This window comes from Rhipicephalus microplus, chromosome 4, assembly GCF_043290135.1.
Source record: "Rhipicephalus microplus isolate Deutch F79 chromosome 4, USDA_Rmic, whole genome shotgun sequence".
In the NCBI taxonomy this organism is placed as follows: domain Eukaryota; kingdom Metazoa; phylum Arthropoda; class Arachnida; order Ixodida; family Ixodidae; genus Rhipicephalus; species Rhipicephalus microplus.
In genome coordinates, this window is record NC_134703.1 from 213,171,445 (window position 1) to 213,186,613 (window position 15,169).

The window sequence follows — 15,169 nt, forward strand, 5'->3', positions numbered from 1 at the left end:
GGCGGTGGCGGAAGCGTGCAACGTGGCCAGCGATGCCACACGCGAAGCAGATAGGACGGTTGTCATGGGTGCGCCACTGATTAGATGGACGGAAAAAGCAAGGTGGGGGCCTGTATAACCGAGGCGATGCCGGAGGAGGTGTAGCTGATAAGGAGACTGGCTGCCATGGAGGCCGCGCGACCACAGCTGCGTAGAGAGGTGAAGGAGGCGCAGGTGGTGCGTAGCCGACGGTTGAGATATCAGGTGCTACTATAGTGCATGAGTAAGGGGCTGGCACTGTAGGGAGGACATCGCAAATTTCAGTGCGTATGGCCTGCTGAAGTGTCGAAGGCAGGCTTGTGGTGGGCGCGTCACTATGCGGCAGCAGGGAGAGCTGTCGGGCGACTTCCTCTCTGATGAAGTCTTTGATCTGGTTGGACAGGCTTTCTTAGCGAACATTGCATTTGCGAGTGCAACAGCCGAGATCGAATCTGGTGGTGGGACACTCTGTCGGGTGATAGAACGCTGACGGTGCAATTCATCGAAGTTCTGGCACAGGCTTACGAGGATTGCCACTGTGGTCGGGATTTTTGCTAGCAACATCTGGAATGCGCCATCCTCCATGCCCTTGAGAATCTGCCGAATTTTCTCTTCTTTAGGCATGGATGGGTTTACATGCCTGCAGAGGTCGGGCACATCCTCAATGTAACTAGTAAACGTCTCGCCAGGCTGTTGGGCTCGGTGGCGTAGACGCTGGTGAGCGTGGAGCTTGTGGACCTCTGGTTGGCCGAACGCTTCAGTCACGGGGGTCTTGAAGGAGGACCAGTTGGCGATGGTGGTTTCGCGGATGGTAAACCAAAGCTTAGCTACGTCTACCAAGTAAAAGATAACGTAGGCGAGCTTAGAGTCGTCGTACCACTTGTGGCTGGCACTTACGCGTTCGTACGATGAGAGACAGTCTTCGACGTCTTGTTCACCACTGCCGCTGAAGATTGGTGGGTCCCGTTGGCGGGTAGCGCCGGGGCAGGTAGACGGGACGGCCGATGGTGCTTGCTGGGCTGGGATGGGCTGGTTGGCGACTGCGTCAGTCAAGTTTCGCGGTGGTCTCTCGGCCAACTTGCAAGAGCGGAGCTCCAGGTCTGCTTGGGGATCTCAGCAGCCTCCACCAAATGTGATGTTTATTCGAGCAGAGAAGTCGCAACGAGGTTGCAACAAAAAATGACCGTACGGCAAGTCTGGCAAAGGCGGCACAGGCTCTCGCGCAATCAGAGCACGGGGCTTTTCGTTCTCTTCCGAAGGCGCATACGCGTTGGTGCGTATGCTCCACTACAATACACTTAATTTTTGAATACTTGATGTGTGGTATGAAGCTTAACTTAGGGTCCAATATTAGTCCTAAGAATTTCTGTTCAGTACTAACAGCAAGATGTTCCCTTATGAAACTGGCAACGCTCTGTAAGTGTACTGTATGGTTCCCCGAGGCAACATGAGGACGCACCCTGTATGTTTCCCAACTTTCGCAATTTCGCCGCCGCTTTTATGTTGCCTCAAGGCGTCATCCTGCATGTTTCCCATGTGTGAACATCCTGTATGTCTCCCAAACGTCGCGATTTGGCCACCGCCTTTATGTCGCCTCAAAGTGTCTGTCCTCTATGTTTCCCATCTGCGACCGTTCTGTATGTCTCCCAGCTGGTGCGATTTGGCCGCCGCTTTTATGTAACCTCAAATCCTCCGCCCTGGATTTGTCCTGTAAGTAGCCACCTTTTATGCAAACCAGAAATTAGGCCCGTTGCACTGTCTGCACGGTGCGGCATAATATGGCTGCTGTAATTGAAATGTACATGGACATGTATATGAAACTGTAAAATTATTGATTTATTATCAGTTATACTACGGTTTAGAGCATTTCACAGACAATATTCAAACAGGTAATGTACATTTGTTGGCGGCTGAAAAAAGATAGGATTAACAGATCAGCCTTATTCTCATAAAGATTTAGCACATCATTAACATATTAAAGGTTTTAATTTTTCAGCATCTTTCTAGGTAATACAGACTACTATTATTTCTCAAAAACACACTCTTCACAACAGTAACTTCTGATCACAAGGTAACTTTCAAGGCATTCGAAACGCTATGGGCTACTTAGAAAGGCTCTGCACACCCAAATAAGTCATTTCATGTACGATATGCAAAGTGTATCGCAGTGACTTGTTGGGCTTTACAGGCTATTAACAAATGTATGCAGCCTTACCGACTATAAAATAAGGAATAATCATAACTTCACAACTAACTCAGAATGCATGTGACAGTCATTCAATACTGCGAAAAATCAGGAATGCGATAAACATCAACACACACTACTCAGAGCTGCCGAAAAACATGTGCATGCTAGAATAAATAATTATATCGGTAAATTCGGAATGTGAAAAACACAACATTAGAGCATTAGCAGAGATGCCTGGTTGGCAACTAACTGCTCTGCTTAAAATGCATCATTGGAAGAAAGACCAGAGGCCACAACCAATGTACCCTTCACGTAATCCTTGACTGCTGAACTGAAGGCCGCAGAATGAAACCGAGGCTGTGGCCGCAATTTTGATCAAAGAAGGAATAATTGAGACATGTCTGCTTAGACATAGGTGTATTTTAACGAACCCCACGTGGTCGAAATTCCTCAAGCCCTTCAATACGACGTGCCGGATAATTGAAAACCGGAGCTTTAGGGAAAATGCCTATCTTTTCTTCGAGTCGCCGTCAAGCTTATTTCACATGAAACACGAACTAAGGGATGGAAAACATTTGAATCACATATTTATTGTGCCTATAAGTGCCTATTTTGATGTTCGTGCCTGTATGAGATTCTCAGTGCCTAAAAATGCCTTTTCACATTCGCCGAGTAAACGTTTTGCTTAAATGGGGTCTTCATATGGAGGAAAACAAGAAGCACTTCGTGTGGTAATATTAACGACAACACGTGCATAGCATGCTAGTTTTTTTTTGTTGATGCTTTCAGCTACTGGTAAGGTGCGACTATGGTTCGACGTAAGGTCGACACGCACATACACAGTGCTTTATCGGCGAAAACAGATCATAAGTAGACGCACTGCCACAGCCAACGTATATCTAGACTCAGCCAATGCACTCCGACGCATGTGACATTTACCAACTCTCCAATGAGATTGCATATTAAAGAAATTTTTACGTTAGTGGAGCTTGTACCCCAGCGAGGCTAGCACCTATAGCGTAGAAGGCCCCTCTAAAAGATTGCAGTCGCTTGGTTTGAGAGTAGTGCAGCATGGTTGCGTGAGCGTGGCTAGAGTGTACTGTTGCGAAGCGAGGAGAGGCTAATGCTAGTGAATACCCACTGCCCCTTGAAGATACCCGTCGCTCTAGGTTCGAGAGTAGTGCAGAATGTACGCTAATCAGCTGAAACTAAGCTAGCCTAGCACAGCAGACTACTGCCTACACGTAAGTTTTGTTGGCATTTATGTTTTTCATAACGGCAACTGTCGGAAGTCTGCCGAGCAATGCGGAATAAAGAGAAGCCATAAAATGACTTTCCCAGGCAATGAACCAGTGGATCACAGCGCTACACTGTCAATCCAGAAACCGTCCATGTGAAAAAACGGGGAGAATAAATTGGAAAGATCAACGATATTTTAAGTTTGATGTCCACTCTGAAGGATGCATGGGCATAACGCTTCCAAAATTGGTTATGCAATTGCCATTTTATTTAAATAATCACTGAATTCACGCGAATAACTTGTATTGTGTGCTTATTCCATGGGCACACAGATTCATTTTGTTATTCTTATATCCGCATCTGTGAACTCGCATGCACCTATTATACAGAATGCAGCCATATTTGAAAGCTTCACTGACACAAGCCACTTTCAACTTTATCGATTATACTGTATAGTATTCCGTAATTCAAACTTGTAGAGTAACATCATGCAATAAAGGTACGCACTAAGTGGTGGAAGTATGCATCAGGGACAGGATCGCTATCACGTCCAACGCTTAGAGAGAAGGCTAACGGATACCCTTTTTTTTTTCTTAGACGTGCAGGAAAGATATGCCTCGTCCCGAATAGAACCGTCATGACAGAGTTGCCTAATAGCTTGAATTTGCCTTGGAAAGAATCCCAGATTGTATGTGCTAAAGCAAGTGTCTAAAGCAGAATTGAAAGATGTGCTAGTTGGATATGCACGGCATAAGTGTCAGTTCAAGCGCACGAATAAACATAAAGGCCCGTCCTTTATGTTTATTTGTGCTCTTGGACTGACAGTTATACCAAGTGCCTAAAGTTTAGAGTTGTGCCGATTCAAATATTCTGGATGAAGTTAAGGCATAGAAATTGCTAGGCCACAAGCACGCCTCACTTACTTCAGTGGACGTCCAGCGTTCTTTTTTTGCTAAAAGCAATTACTGACTGAAAGCAAACACAATTCAAGGCCAAAAACCTTTTTATGACTCTGGTTTGTCAGTGATTTCATAGTCTTTCCCACAATGTCAAATTACCTAAGCTTGCACCTAAATTTGTTCAAATGATCGTGCTTCTTGCGATTCCTTTTCAAGGAAAATATAAATTTAGCTTTCCTAAAGCACAGAATTTTCCCGCTGTGTTTGTTAGGAGTTACACATTTGTCCTGAGCATGCTACTGAAGTAATTAGGAATTGTGCCAATATATGCCTAAACGATAGTTTTTAGCACCAATTTATGCCTAAATGGCAGTTTTAGGGCCTAATATAGGCACCCTAAAGCATTTATTTTTCCTGCCTCAAGTTCCGGTCTCTATTGATAATCATTACGGTTTTACCACAAGCTCAGCAAATATGGTTCTTATTGAACATTAAAAAAAAACAAAGCAAGCAGATATTACTATTTAGTTGAAAAAAATTCACCCCCTCCCAATCCATGGACTCAAGTTTCAGTATTCCAGAATGCCTTCTATCAGTTATCATTAACAATGCTCAACATGAGTATGTATCACTGTAAAATATCACACATGGTTAGGTATTGGCAAAATAGGTATGATGAAGTACGACAGTAGGAAATCACTTCATTGCATTTATAAAATGAACATCCCAAAGTCAATGAAATAACTAGGGTTATGTATTAAAATAAAATGTTCAGTGAAGGTTTCACTAAAAATGAAATAATTAATGTGCTACTTTTTTATCACAACACAAAAAGTGTTTTTAAATGGCTCGTTGCACACAAGGCATCAATTAAAACACGACATGCGAATCTGGAGAGCAACTCAGTACATCCTGAAAAAACTAAATATTTATTAAAGAGCTTAGTAAGTACCACTGACACATTCAGAAATGTGCTTTGTAGTTGAACTGAAATTCAGCTCCAAGAGCTGAAAAAACACTCTGCCAGATAAGTTTTGTCCAGAGGAACACAAAGAAAGCAAATAATGCTGTGAGTTGCCCCATCAAATAAGACTATTGAAATTTTAGTAACTGAAAGAAGCGGGTATGCCAGCATTGGAAAGTTGGAGGCAGTCATTTCTACACAGTCCCACTTGGAAAAATTCCTTCAGCATGTTCATGTTCCTAAATATCCCGTTTCAAAGTTTAATTTTGCTTTTCGTGATTACGCTATGCAAGGCAGGGAGGATCAGCAAAATATTATTCCCTGGGGAGACAAGCAGCCAGTTCTTGCTATCGCAACCAAAAGTAAAAGGGTAATCGCTATTATAGTGTTCACCCATGCCTTTGACCTATGGTCAGAAGAAATGCATGAATTACTTAAGGAAGTATGTCCTAGCTCTCACTGTGCTGGATACATAATGATGCAAGCCGCAACGGAACTTTGCAGCAAGATATCTGAGCACAGGCATGCTAGAATTCTTACAAGTTTAGGTATGTAAAAATGTGAGTGGCTCAAATATTTAACACATATGTGACCGCCTGCTGCAGTCACTAATAAGTTCAATAATTAATATTACTCAATGGCACTGCTGACAGTGATAATTATTGTCTAACATTGCGTCCCTTTGGATACATCGCTATCTGCAAAGATGGCTTTTCCACACATAACTTACAGCGGTGACTTCTTTTTTAAGGAAAAACAAAAAGGTTAATTTTGAGCACCCTGTGTGCGTGCTCCTTGAATACAGCTCCCACGTGGTTCTGTGAAGTTCTCTTTCCACAGAAAACAGAAACCACGTGCAGCTGCTGTGCACCAGCAGTCAAGTTTTCTACGAGCCGGCATTGATGACAGGCTAAATAGGACGTCTTCCACACTCTTCGTACGACGAGCATGTATACGCTGCGATGGAAACAAACAAAAAATTAGTGAAATGTGTCAGTTGGTAAAGCTTTCTTTGGCAGTCTTTTTAAAAGGAGCAGGAACAATGTATCTTAAAAGAGCAGGATGTACAAATGTTACAAGCGACACTTCCTCAATGATCTTGGCGAACACAGCTGCAACATTAGAAAAGAATATGCAAGTTTCACATTACAGGTATGTCACAAATATGCTTCAATAGCACTCCTGCATAATGCGTATACGTGCCAATTCATTGATACAACAGCACATACATGATTATATGCACTTTTATAAGTATCCATTGCACGTAACATATAAATTAAATTATGAATTTTATTTTGAACACAGCTAATGTAGCTTTCTTCCGGCTGCTTACATTGAGACGATTGTACCTATATTACCAGAAATTGGTTTCACTAAATTACCATGGTTTCCTGCTAAATAATGGCCATTGGTTTCAATAATTCGGGTTGGCAAAATAGGCAGTACTGCTCGCTCATTCCTCACATACCTTTTATCGCAAGCTTCGTTCTGAATGTATGAAAAAAAAAATGCAAATGCTAAGACATACAAGGCATCCATATTGAACTACATACCATCCCACCAAAGCATGCAAGCTTTTGCAACAATCACCGATAACCAGAATCATGGAAGCTATTAGCCGCGATTTAGCAATACACAATAAACATTACACGAGACTGATTTCCGACGTGGTGTAATTGCTTCAATGCAAACAGCTTAGGAACATGCAGTCTTTGTTCATGATTCTCATACAAACACAATATGCAATTTACATTTTAACAGCAGCATGTGCATGCCTTATGCATGCATATTGTGATGTATAACATTATCGCGAGTTTTGAGTGATAAATAAAATATTCGTTTCTGCAAACACCAGAGATCCTTTGTACAACTGTAGCGCATGCCTCGAAAATTTCCTTAAGCTTGTCATATGATGTGAAAACAATTAAAACAACACGCTGGCTACGATTGAAAGCTAATAAAATTGGCAGCATATCCACGGAGTGAATGATGGAGAGTGGGGCGAAGCATTCGTTCGTCAATTCTTTCTTGCTTCCGTCCGTCTTTGTGACCGTCCATGCGTCCATCCACCCGTCCGTGCGTGCGTCTGTTCGTGCGTCCGTCCCTGCGTTCGTCCATCCGTCCATCCATGCATCTGTCGGTGTGTGCGTTCGTCCATCTGTTCAACACTCCAAGTACCACCATCTCGCATCTTGTCATCATATATTCCCAATATAGAAGCACCACCATCCAGCGGACATTCCAAGGACTAAACGAGAGGTGGCACACGCACACATTCTTACGGCTTGCGCTTCGGGTCTACTTCCCACCTTCAACCACCTTGAGTTCACGGTATATACTAGTTCAGTGTATTCATGGCACTGCGGCTTACGCTCGCTAAACCCTTCTAAAACTAAGGAGGTTACACCCAGTGAGTATGATGTAGCAACCCTTTCTTGTCAGATAGCGCTCAATGTACATGCCAATGGCTGCTAATGGGGATCGCAGCGTGCGCGTTAACTAAAAGCCGAATGCTCCTGTCTCTCATTCCCCATTAGCAGCCATTGGCATGAACATTGAGCACTATTTTTTATTGTTCAACAACGCACAGAAGAAATCTCTCGCCGGCACCACTTTGGAAGTCAAAATGTTACACTTGTTACATACTACAACGGCTACGAGGGACGAACATGTGCCGCTGTAAGGAGCTTCGCCCCTAAAAGCACGACGTTTTGGCCTCCATACAGAAGCCTTGCTCACAAGTGACAAACATTGGGCCTTTATTCGTGGTCAGTGTGTGATTTTTTATTGTTATCATGTCTGTTGCTGACCACATGGGTTTAAGCTTGTCATATATTAGAAAATTTCATTGGAAGTGGCGGTCTAAACTGTTCTTATCGTTTGTACATATAAAAGTGTATAACGAGGTTGGAGCATCAGGGTTGGGCAAGGCGCACACAACATTTAATAAATTAAAACAAAATAACGAAATCCAAGCGTAGTGAAAAAAGCTGAATAAAAACAATTGTGCTCAACCGTATCGACTAATGATCGCATAAGGGCTCGCAACCGTATCGACTAATGATCGCACAGTTAAGGTACAGCGATTCGGTCACAATTTACCACAAAAGAATTGTTCGAAAATACACGTTTAATGAACGGCTCAGAATTCAAGAGTTCCGGCCGAATCAGGTAACCAATGTTGCGGGTGTATGCTGTAAGCTCGGATTTGACTAAACGGGCCGCGTGACTCCCTATACGTAAGTGCAAGCTTTGCGAGCGCTACCTAAGACGAAGCAACATGTTGCACGTGAACACTTCACTCGAGTAACACGGCAGTTCAAGGATGCGTGCCAGCACGGATGCATACACCTGCATACCTTCGGCTACCCGCCAGACTTCATGATAACAATTTAAAAAGGACGTACAGCATATGAAACTGTCTTAGACAGGTTCCCTCCTATATCGCACAATATGAATAGACATGCAAAAAAAATCAACAAACTAACAGATCCTAGCATACGCGCCCTAGAAGTGGTCAACGCTTAGAGCTAACAAACACCGTCTTCAGCCAAGAATTATTTAACCAAAATAGTGGCCCATCGCGAGGAGGGCCCCCTTCCTACACCACTGCAAACAGAGGCGGGCGCCACCACTACTCAGCTCAAATCTGCCACCGAATTCCCGCTGCGCACACATGCCCTGCTTCACACACTAAACCCTGCTTTAATCAGAAGAAAAAGCTCGCCTGCGCTTAACTTCGCGCAAGTTTACCTTCATCTTGATGAAATGATACACACAAACAGGTTCGGTACGTTAATAAACTTCACTTATCGTCCACATGTTACGAAAAACGTAGCACGGCATCGTTATCACGCTTTCAGTGTTAACAAAGCGCTGACAGCAGAAATGTGGTACATACTTGGTGAGTGCTGCACAATATGACGCGACACGTCCACGTTGGAGTATAGCTCATCTTCGTAATAAGCAGCACGTGCTGAACACAAAAAACAAACACAGAGCGCAAGCACACCTCACCACACGGCAAAAATTGACGCAAAATCGACCCTGTGAGGCGCCCCAAAGCCCCGATCAGCACGTCCAAACCGACCAGAACAAGTGTCATAGTTACAGCCCCGCAGACGTACACCGCATTTGCGCACTGGAAAAAAATGTTTGCATTTAAACATAAACAACACACGTAAATATATGGTACAAAACTACTTAAAGCACAAATATCTTCATTTTTTAGGAAAAAAATAAGAATTTCAGAGCGCGAAATTTGAAACGTCCGCTGGTAGTACATAGTGAACGCAAAAAAGAAAAAAAAACAGCAGCGGTCATAATCCCCACAAAACACTCGTGTCTTTTGAATTTCATGAACGCAATGTGGAACAAATGAACAGCAGTGGTTATAATCACCACAAAACACTGATGTCTTTTCAATAAAAAGTATACGATTGCTTGTTGATGCAGACATGTACACGTTAGATTTAATTGCAATGATTGATGGCCTTTATGAATAGGCGTGTGCACCGCGGAAGGGGGGTGCAAATTCACCTCATTTGTTGACCTGCCCCCCCCCCCCCCTTCAAAAAGATGTCAACCTAAATATACAGCTCATATGAAAAGAAGCCGTGTGACGCACCTCGAGCCACTGTAAACCAAATTACACCCATATAGGTGTTTTATAGTGTCTATAACTCACACCCCAACACCCCACGAAATGGGTGTATCAAGCAGGGCTACACCTATATGGTGGGGCGGATTTCCGAATTTACACCCTATGGCACAAACATTTTATCGGGTGGAAAGACAACTGTACACCCAAGTGGCCTTAAGGGCGTGAGGGTGTAAAAGTGAATGTACCCAAGTAATCTTAAGGGCATAAGGGTGTAATATTGCTATGACACCCTAACACCCTTAAAAAACAAAAGTAGTGTAAAGGTGTAATTGCTCAAACAGCAAAAAGGGTGTAGGGGTGTTCATGCTGAATAATGCCCCAACACCCATGCAAAAAATACCATAATTCAAAAGTTACCCCTTTCCAGTAAGCCCCTGTGGAAGCACGTGAAAGCTTACCCTTTAGCTAGACCTTTCATGTGCAGATGTCCTATTGTAGTGGCTCCTGCCACAGTGTGGTAATCCTGGCCTTAGCACAGCTTTTATGGTGCATATATGAAGCACGGCATATAACACGTAATCCTAGCTTAATGCAAAGGCATCACTCAAAATGAGCTGCCACACATAACACAACGTTCACAAAGTCATGCCATTGTGCAAAACGAAATCAAGCTTTATTTTATTAGGCACAGAGAACATACAGGATTCCGAGACAAATTGTACTTAAATCAAAAGCCTTTTTCAATTGTGCAAAGCAGAATACCATTTGCTACAAAAGAAGACCGGAAATCAGACGTCAATGGTACGGCATGGAGCTCTAACGACCAATGCATGCATATCAAAGTACAACAAAAGAGCCTTTATTTGCACTTAAAAATGAAGAACTAATTTTAACATGCTTCAATGCAGCCCAAAAGCACAGTGCAGTGAAGCATACAAACAGCAGGAATAGTAGTGCAATGCAGCATGCCTTGTTTCTCCAATATACTGAAATAATATATCAATGCACACTACAATTACCACAATGATACGCCACAGTTTGCATGTGTTGTGGCATGCCTTATGTATATTATGCAAGGCTAGTGGTATTCTAATGAATGTAATGACAAAACAGTCTTAAAATGGCATTTTCGTTTCACAATAACCCCTGTGTGTTCAGACATTCAGAATACTGGGAAAACAATAATACAGGAGTGAAAACAATAGGCAAAATTACAATAGCTTAACAGTGTCACTAGATACTAACCACGCAGAATAATTGATTTAAAGATGTAAAATATCAAGCGCATCACATAATATGTCCCCCTGAAACAATGCAACATCAAAGAACATAAAATGGGCACACAAAAGCAGGGTGAAAGAGTAACCACTTATAGCTAGCAGAGGTGGAGCAGCCAAGCTATCACCTGGAGCAATATTTTGGAGCATCATATCTTGTTTTTCTAGGGAGAAAATCTAAATTTGGAGCAGGTTTCAGGAAAAACAAACACAGCATTTTTGAGCTTGAAATTTCAAATTTACAGCATTGATTGATATGTGCAGTTTAACGTCCCCAAACCACCATATGGTTATGAGAAACGTCGTAGTGGAGGGCTCCGGAAATTTTAAACACCTGGGGTTCTTTAACGTGCACCCAAATCTGAGCAAACGGGCCTAATGCGTTTCTGCCTCCATCGGAAGTGCAGACACCGCAGCCATGATTCGATCCCACGACCTGGGGGTCAGCAGCCGAGTACCATAGCCCCTAGACCACCGCGGTGGGGCTCCAAATTTACAGTAGTACAACAAATTATACTGAATCACACACACAAAAAAGTATATGTAGAAATTATTTGACATACGCTAATTCATTCAAAATACACGAGAGTGCAGCTATTTCAACAAAAGCACTCTTGAACTATCCCACAGTACAAACAATGCTATCCTCCCTATATACGAATGCTCCTCGACTCGAATCTCATCCTTCACTTGTACTAGCTGAGCACAGCACCACCGCTTGTCTAAAAATGACGCTGCGTTTCTTGAGAATCGCAGCAGATTATCCCTGATATTGAGTGACTTGCTCTGCCTAGAGACTGCGCTGGAATCAATTTTCTCAAGTCAAGGTGAAGCATTTAGTGAAGGGACGTTCTAAAATACGGGTGTAAAACTCGCAGTAGCATTTGGTGAGCTTGTCCAACTGTTTGACAGGCGACCCAGAAATTCCAGATATTCGTAGAGGAGCTCAAGGGGGTGGCGAAAAGAAAAAAAGTGGCATACGATTTTCTTTATCGTCGCTTAAGGCTGCAAAAACCTCATAAATCACTCTGAAAGACGGCCAGCACTTATACTAGTACTCGTTATTGAATGGCATCTGCATGGCAGAGTAATATAGGGACAAAAATATTTTGTGTTCTGTAAATCAAAAAGCACTTTTTCGCAGAGCAAAAGCGTATTCTGGCAAAAGCGACTTAAAAAGCGTTACGGACGTCATAGAAAGGGGGGGGGTAGAACCTTCTTTTAAACCGTTCTACTTTTTTCTTTTGCTGTGAGGTTAGAATATAGTCAATTAAAAGTTATAATTACGGTTGGCACATCTGTATTAGATTGGATGATGATGACCCTGCCTCGATGGTTTAGTCGCCAAAGTACTCAGCTGCATTTTTCATGCAGGCGAAAATGCTGTAGGCCCATTTCCTTAGATTTGGGTCCACAAGAACCCCAGGCGGCCGAAATTTCTGGAGCCCTCCCCTAAAGCGTCTCATAATCAAATGGTGGCTTTAGGACATTAAACTGCACACATCAATCAATTGGATGGTGATGCGCAAACTTAAGTTGAATAATGGATCTTATGTTTCTTGATAAAATTAACAATACTGAGAAATAATTGAGGCTGGTTGGGCATTTTATAATGGTTTTGTGCAAAATTAGGAAATTGTATCCAATTGACACAATTGGCACGGCTGCTGTTCCCTTGAACATGCAAATATGAATACGAAAATATCATGTAATATTTTGCTACAGACATTAAACATGTGCTGTGAATAGACATGAATGCCTGAATTGAATAGTCAATTTCACGTCAAAACCACGACCGCACAAAGAAAACACATGAACAGGACGGGTGCTCACTAGCAGCTGTTTGTACCTTATATTCATAATATACTATATATTCATACGTACAACCTTAAAAAGGTGGCGAGCCGGCATGAAGTAATGATTGTGTTCGTGCCCCTCACAAACTAGCAAAATTGCGCCGGTGCATCGCTGAAAATCATGCTGAGCAGCTGAAAGGCTGTAAAAAGAAGCATGCGTGGCCATTCACTAAGTCTGCCACTGAAGTGGTTTACAAAATACCCCTATCGTGCAGAAAGGCACATGTTAGCCAGACGACGAGGCGCTGCGTCAATGATCGAGCGAGGGAACACGCCCTTACGGCAAAGAATAACGACGGTGCCCGTTCAAGAGCACATGTCACTTCATGTGGATTCACCCCAAGAGCCATTTTGATGGGCTTTCACAAAAGAAAAGGGGTATCAATTACGTTAGCCAAACTTCACTCATCATGTATGAGCTGGAAGCACGGTATCTAGCGATCATGTGTCCTATAGCGTGATTAGGTAAGGGACGGCCGGAGTAGGTTGCACAAGCGTTGACAAAAAGTGGGTTTATATCAGCCTATTTCCTCAAGAAATCAAAAAGTTGCAAATGAGTGCCCAATCCGTTTATGTGTTTTCTTCGTTTGTGTGGTCGTCATTTTGGCGCAAAATTGACTATTATTTAATGCAAACATGCACCAACTATCCCAACAGCAAGTTCTACTACATATTGATGCTACTGCTGCACATGTAAACAACAATAGCACGTGAAGTTAGTTCCCTTAGAACTGTAATAAAAGCGGCACTATACAGTGCCTCAGAGAAGGCACTTTCAGTATATTTTTTGGTAAATAAAGGGCTTAATAAGCATAGGACCTTTTTCTGTGTTCATGACACACTGTTAGGGTGATTTCATGCTAAACGCCCAGCCGTTTTGGCGACCATTTCAAATGCATTCGAAAAATATTGTGCTGATTAACTGTATTGAAAGCAGTGAAACGGTAGGATATTTCGGAGAGAAAAAATGTTTGGTCGCAAGGTTGCCGTCGGAACTTTCGGGGATGTCATTTATGTGTGTGAAAAAATTTATTTTAAAAGTACGTTCTATACCAAACTTGGTCTACATGTTGAGTAAAGGTTCTTGTGTAAGGTGTTTGAAGCTCAGTGATATTATTGCAACTATACTGGCACATAAGCTTCTAAGAATTTATCCAAAATGCGCTATGTTTGCAATTTCTTTATTGCAATACTGCAGTTTGTATGAATATCTGTGTAGTGAATACCTACTCCCCGCAAGGTATATTTTGAGAAAAAAATATTTGAGACTTATCAAGCTGGTAAACTTTATGAGAAAAAATCATAAATTGTACAAAATCATAATTTTTGATCATATTCAGATGCGATTTACGCCATGTGGTGGCTTAACTAAAAATTACCTTTATACATAAATTGAAAGCAAATAAACACTTCTTTTCATATACTATCATTGAATTTTTCGTTTTAAGGAAGAAAATATTTTTTTAGCATTCCCATTGGTGCCTATCTTCCCATTTCGTCATACGACAGCTGCCACCTTGAAATTTCCTATTTTCATCAATGGGAAAGTTCAGAACTTATTTTTTTCCTTAAAACAAAAAAATGTAATGATAACAATTGGCACATGAAAATACCTTTTTTTTCCTTTCGATTCAGGTTTGAAGGCCATATTTATTTGGACCACTCCACAGTGCAAATCGGTTCTCAATATAAACGAAAATGACGATTCTGCGAAACTCGTAATTTTTTCTCGTAATGTTTAGCAGCTTAAGAAGTCTCATAATATTATTTCCTCAAAATATACCTTTTGTGTAGTTAGTATTCATTAGTCAGACATTCATAACACATGTTGGCTAAGTTCTTGTAGGCGTAGTAGACGAAGAAAGTGCTTAACAGCGCAAATGACAAGAAAAAATGAGACGAGAACAGAGCCCTGAACAAACAACCAAAGCTTATTGCAAACCAACTGCAATATACAGAAAACAGAATCTGCACATAACCACGCATTATAAGCAGAATTGCACATACATGCACCATACGGCCTACCTTATCGACAACCGGTCATATAAGGGGACCCCAGATAACTAACTTCACAGCAGTTAAAAAAATTGAGGGTGCGCTAAGACAGGAAGCACCAAGTTCTTGA

General features: G+C 42.2%; 1 long non-coding RNA gene across 1 annotated transcript in view; it reads right to left on the minus strand.

Annotated features, from left to right (window-relative positions):
* Positions 1–1,833: 1,833 nt before the first annotated feature.
* LOC119167577 (uncharacterized) overlaps positions 1,834–15,169 on the minus strand; it is a 78,674-nt gene continuing 65,338 nt past the window's right edge. The window contains exon 6 of the long non-coding RNA XR_012895062.1: positions 1,834–6,265. This is a non-coding gene — a long non-coding RNA (uncharacterized LOC119167577). The remainder of the gene's footprint in view (positions 6,266–15,169) is intronic.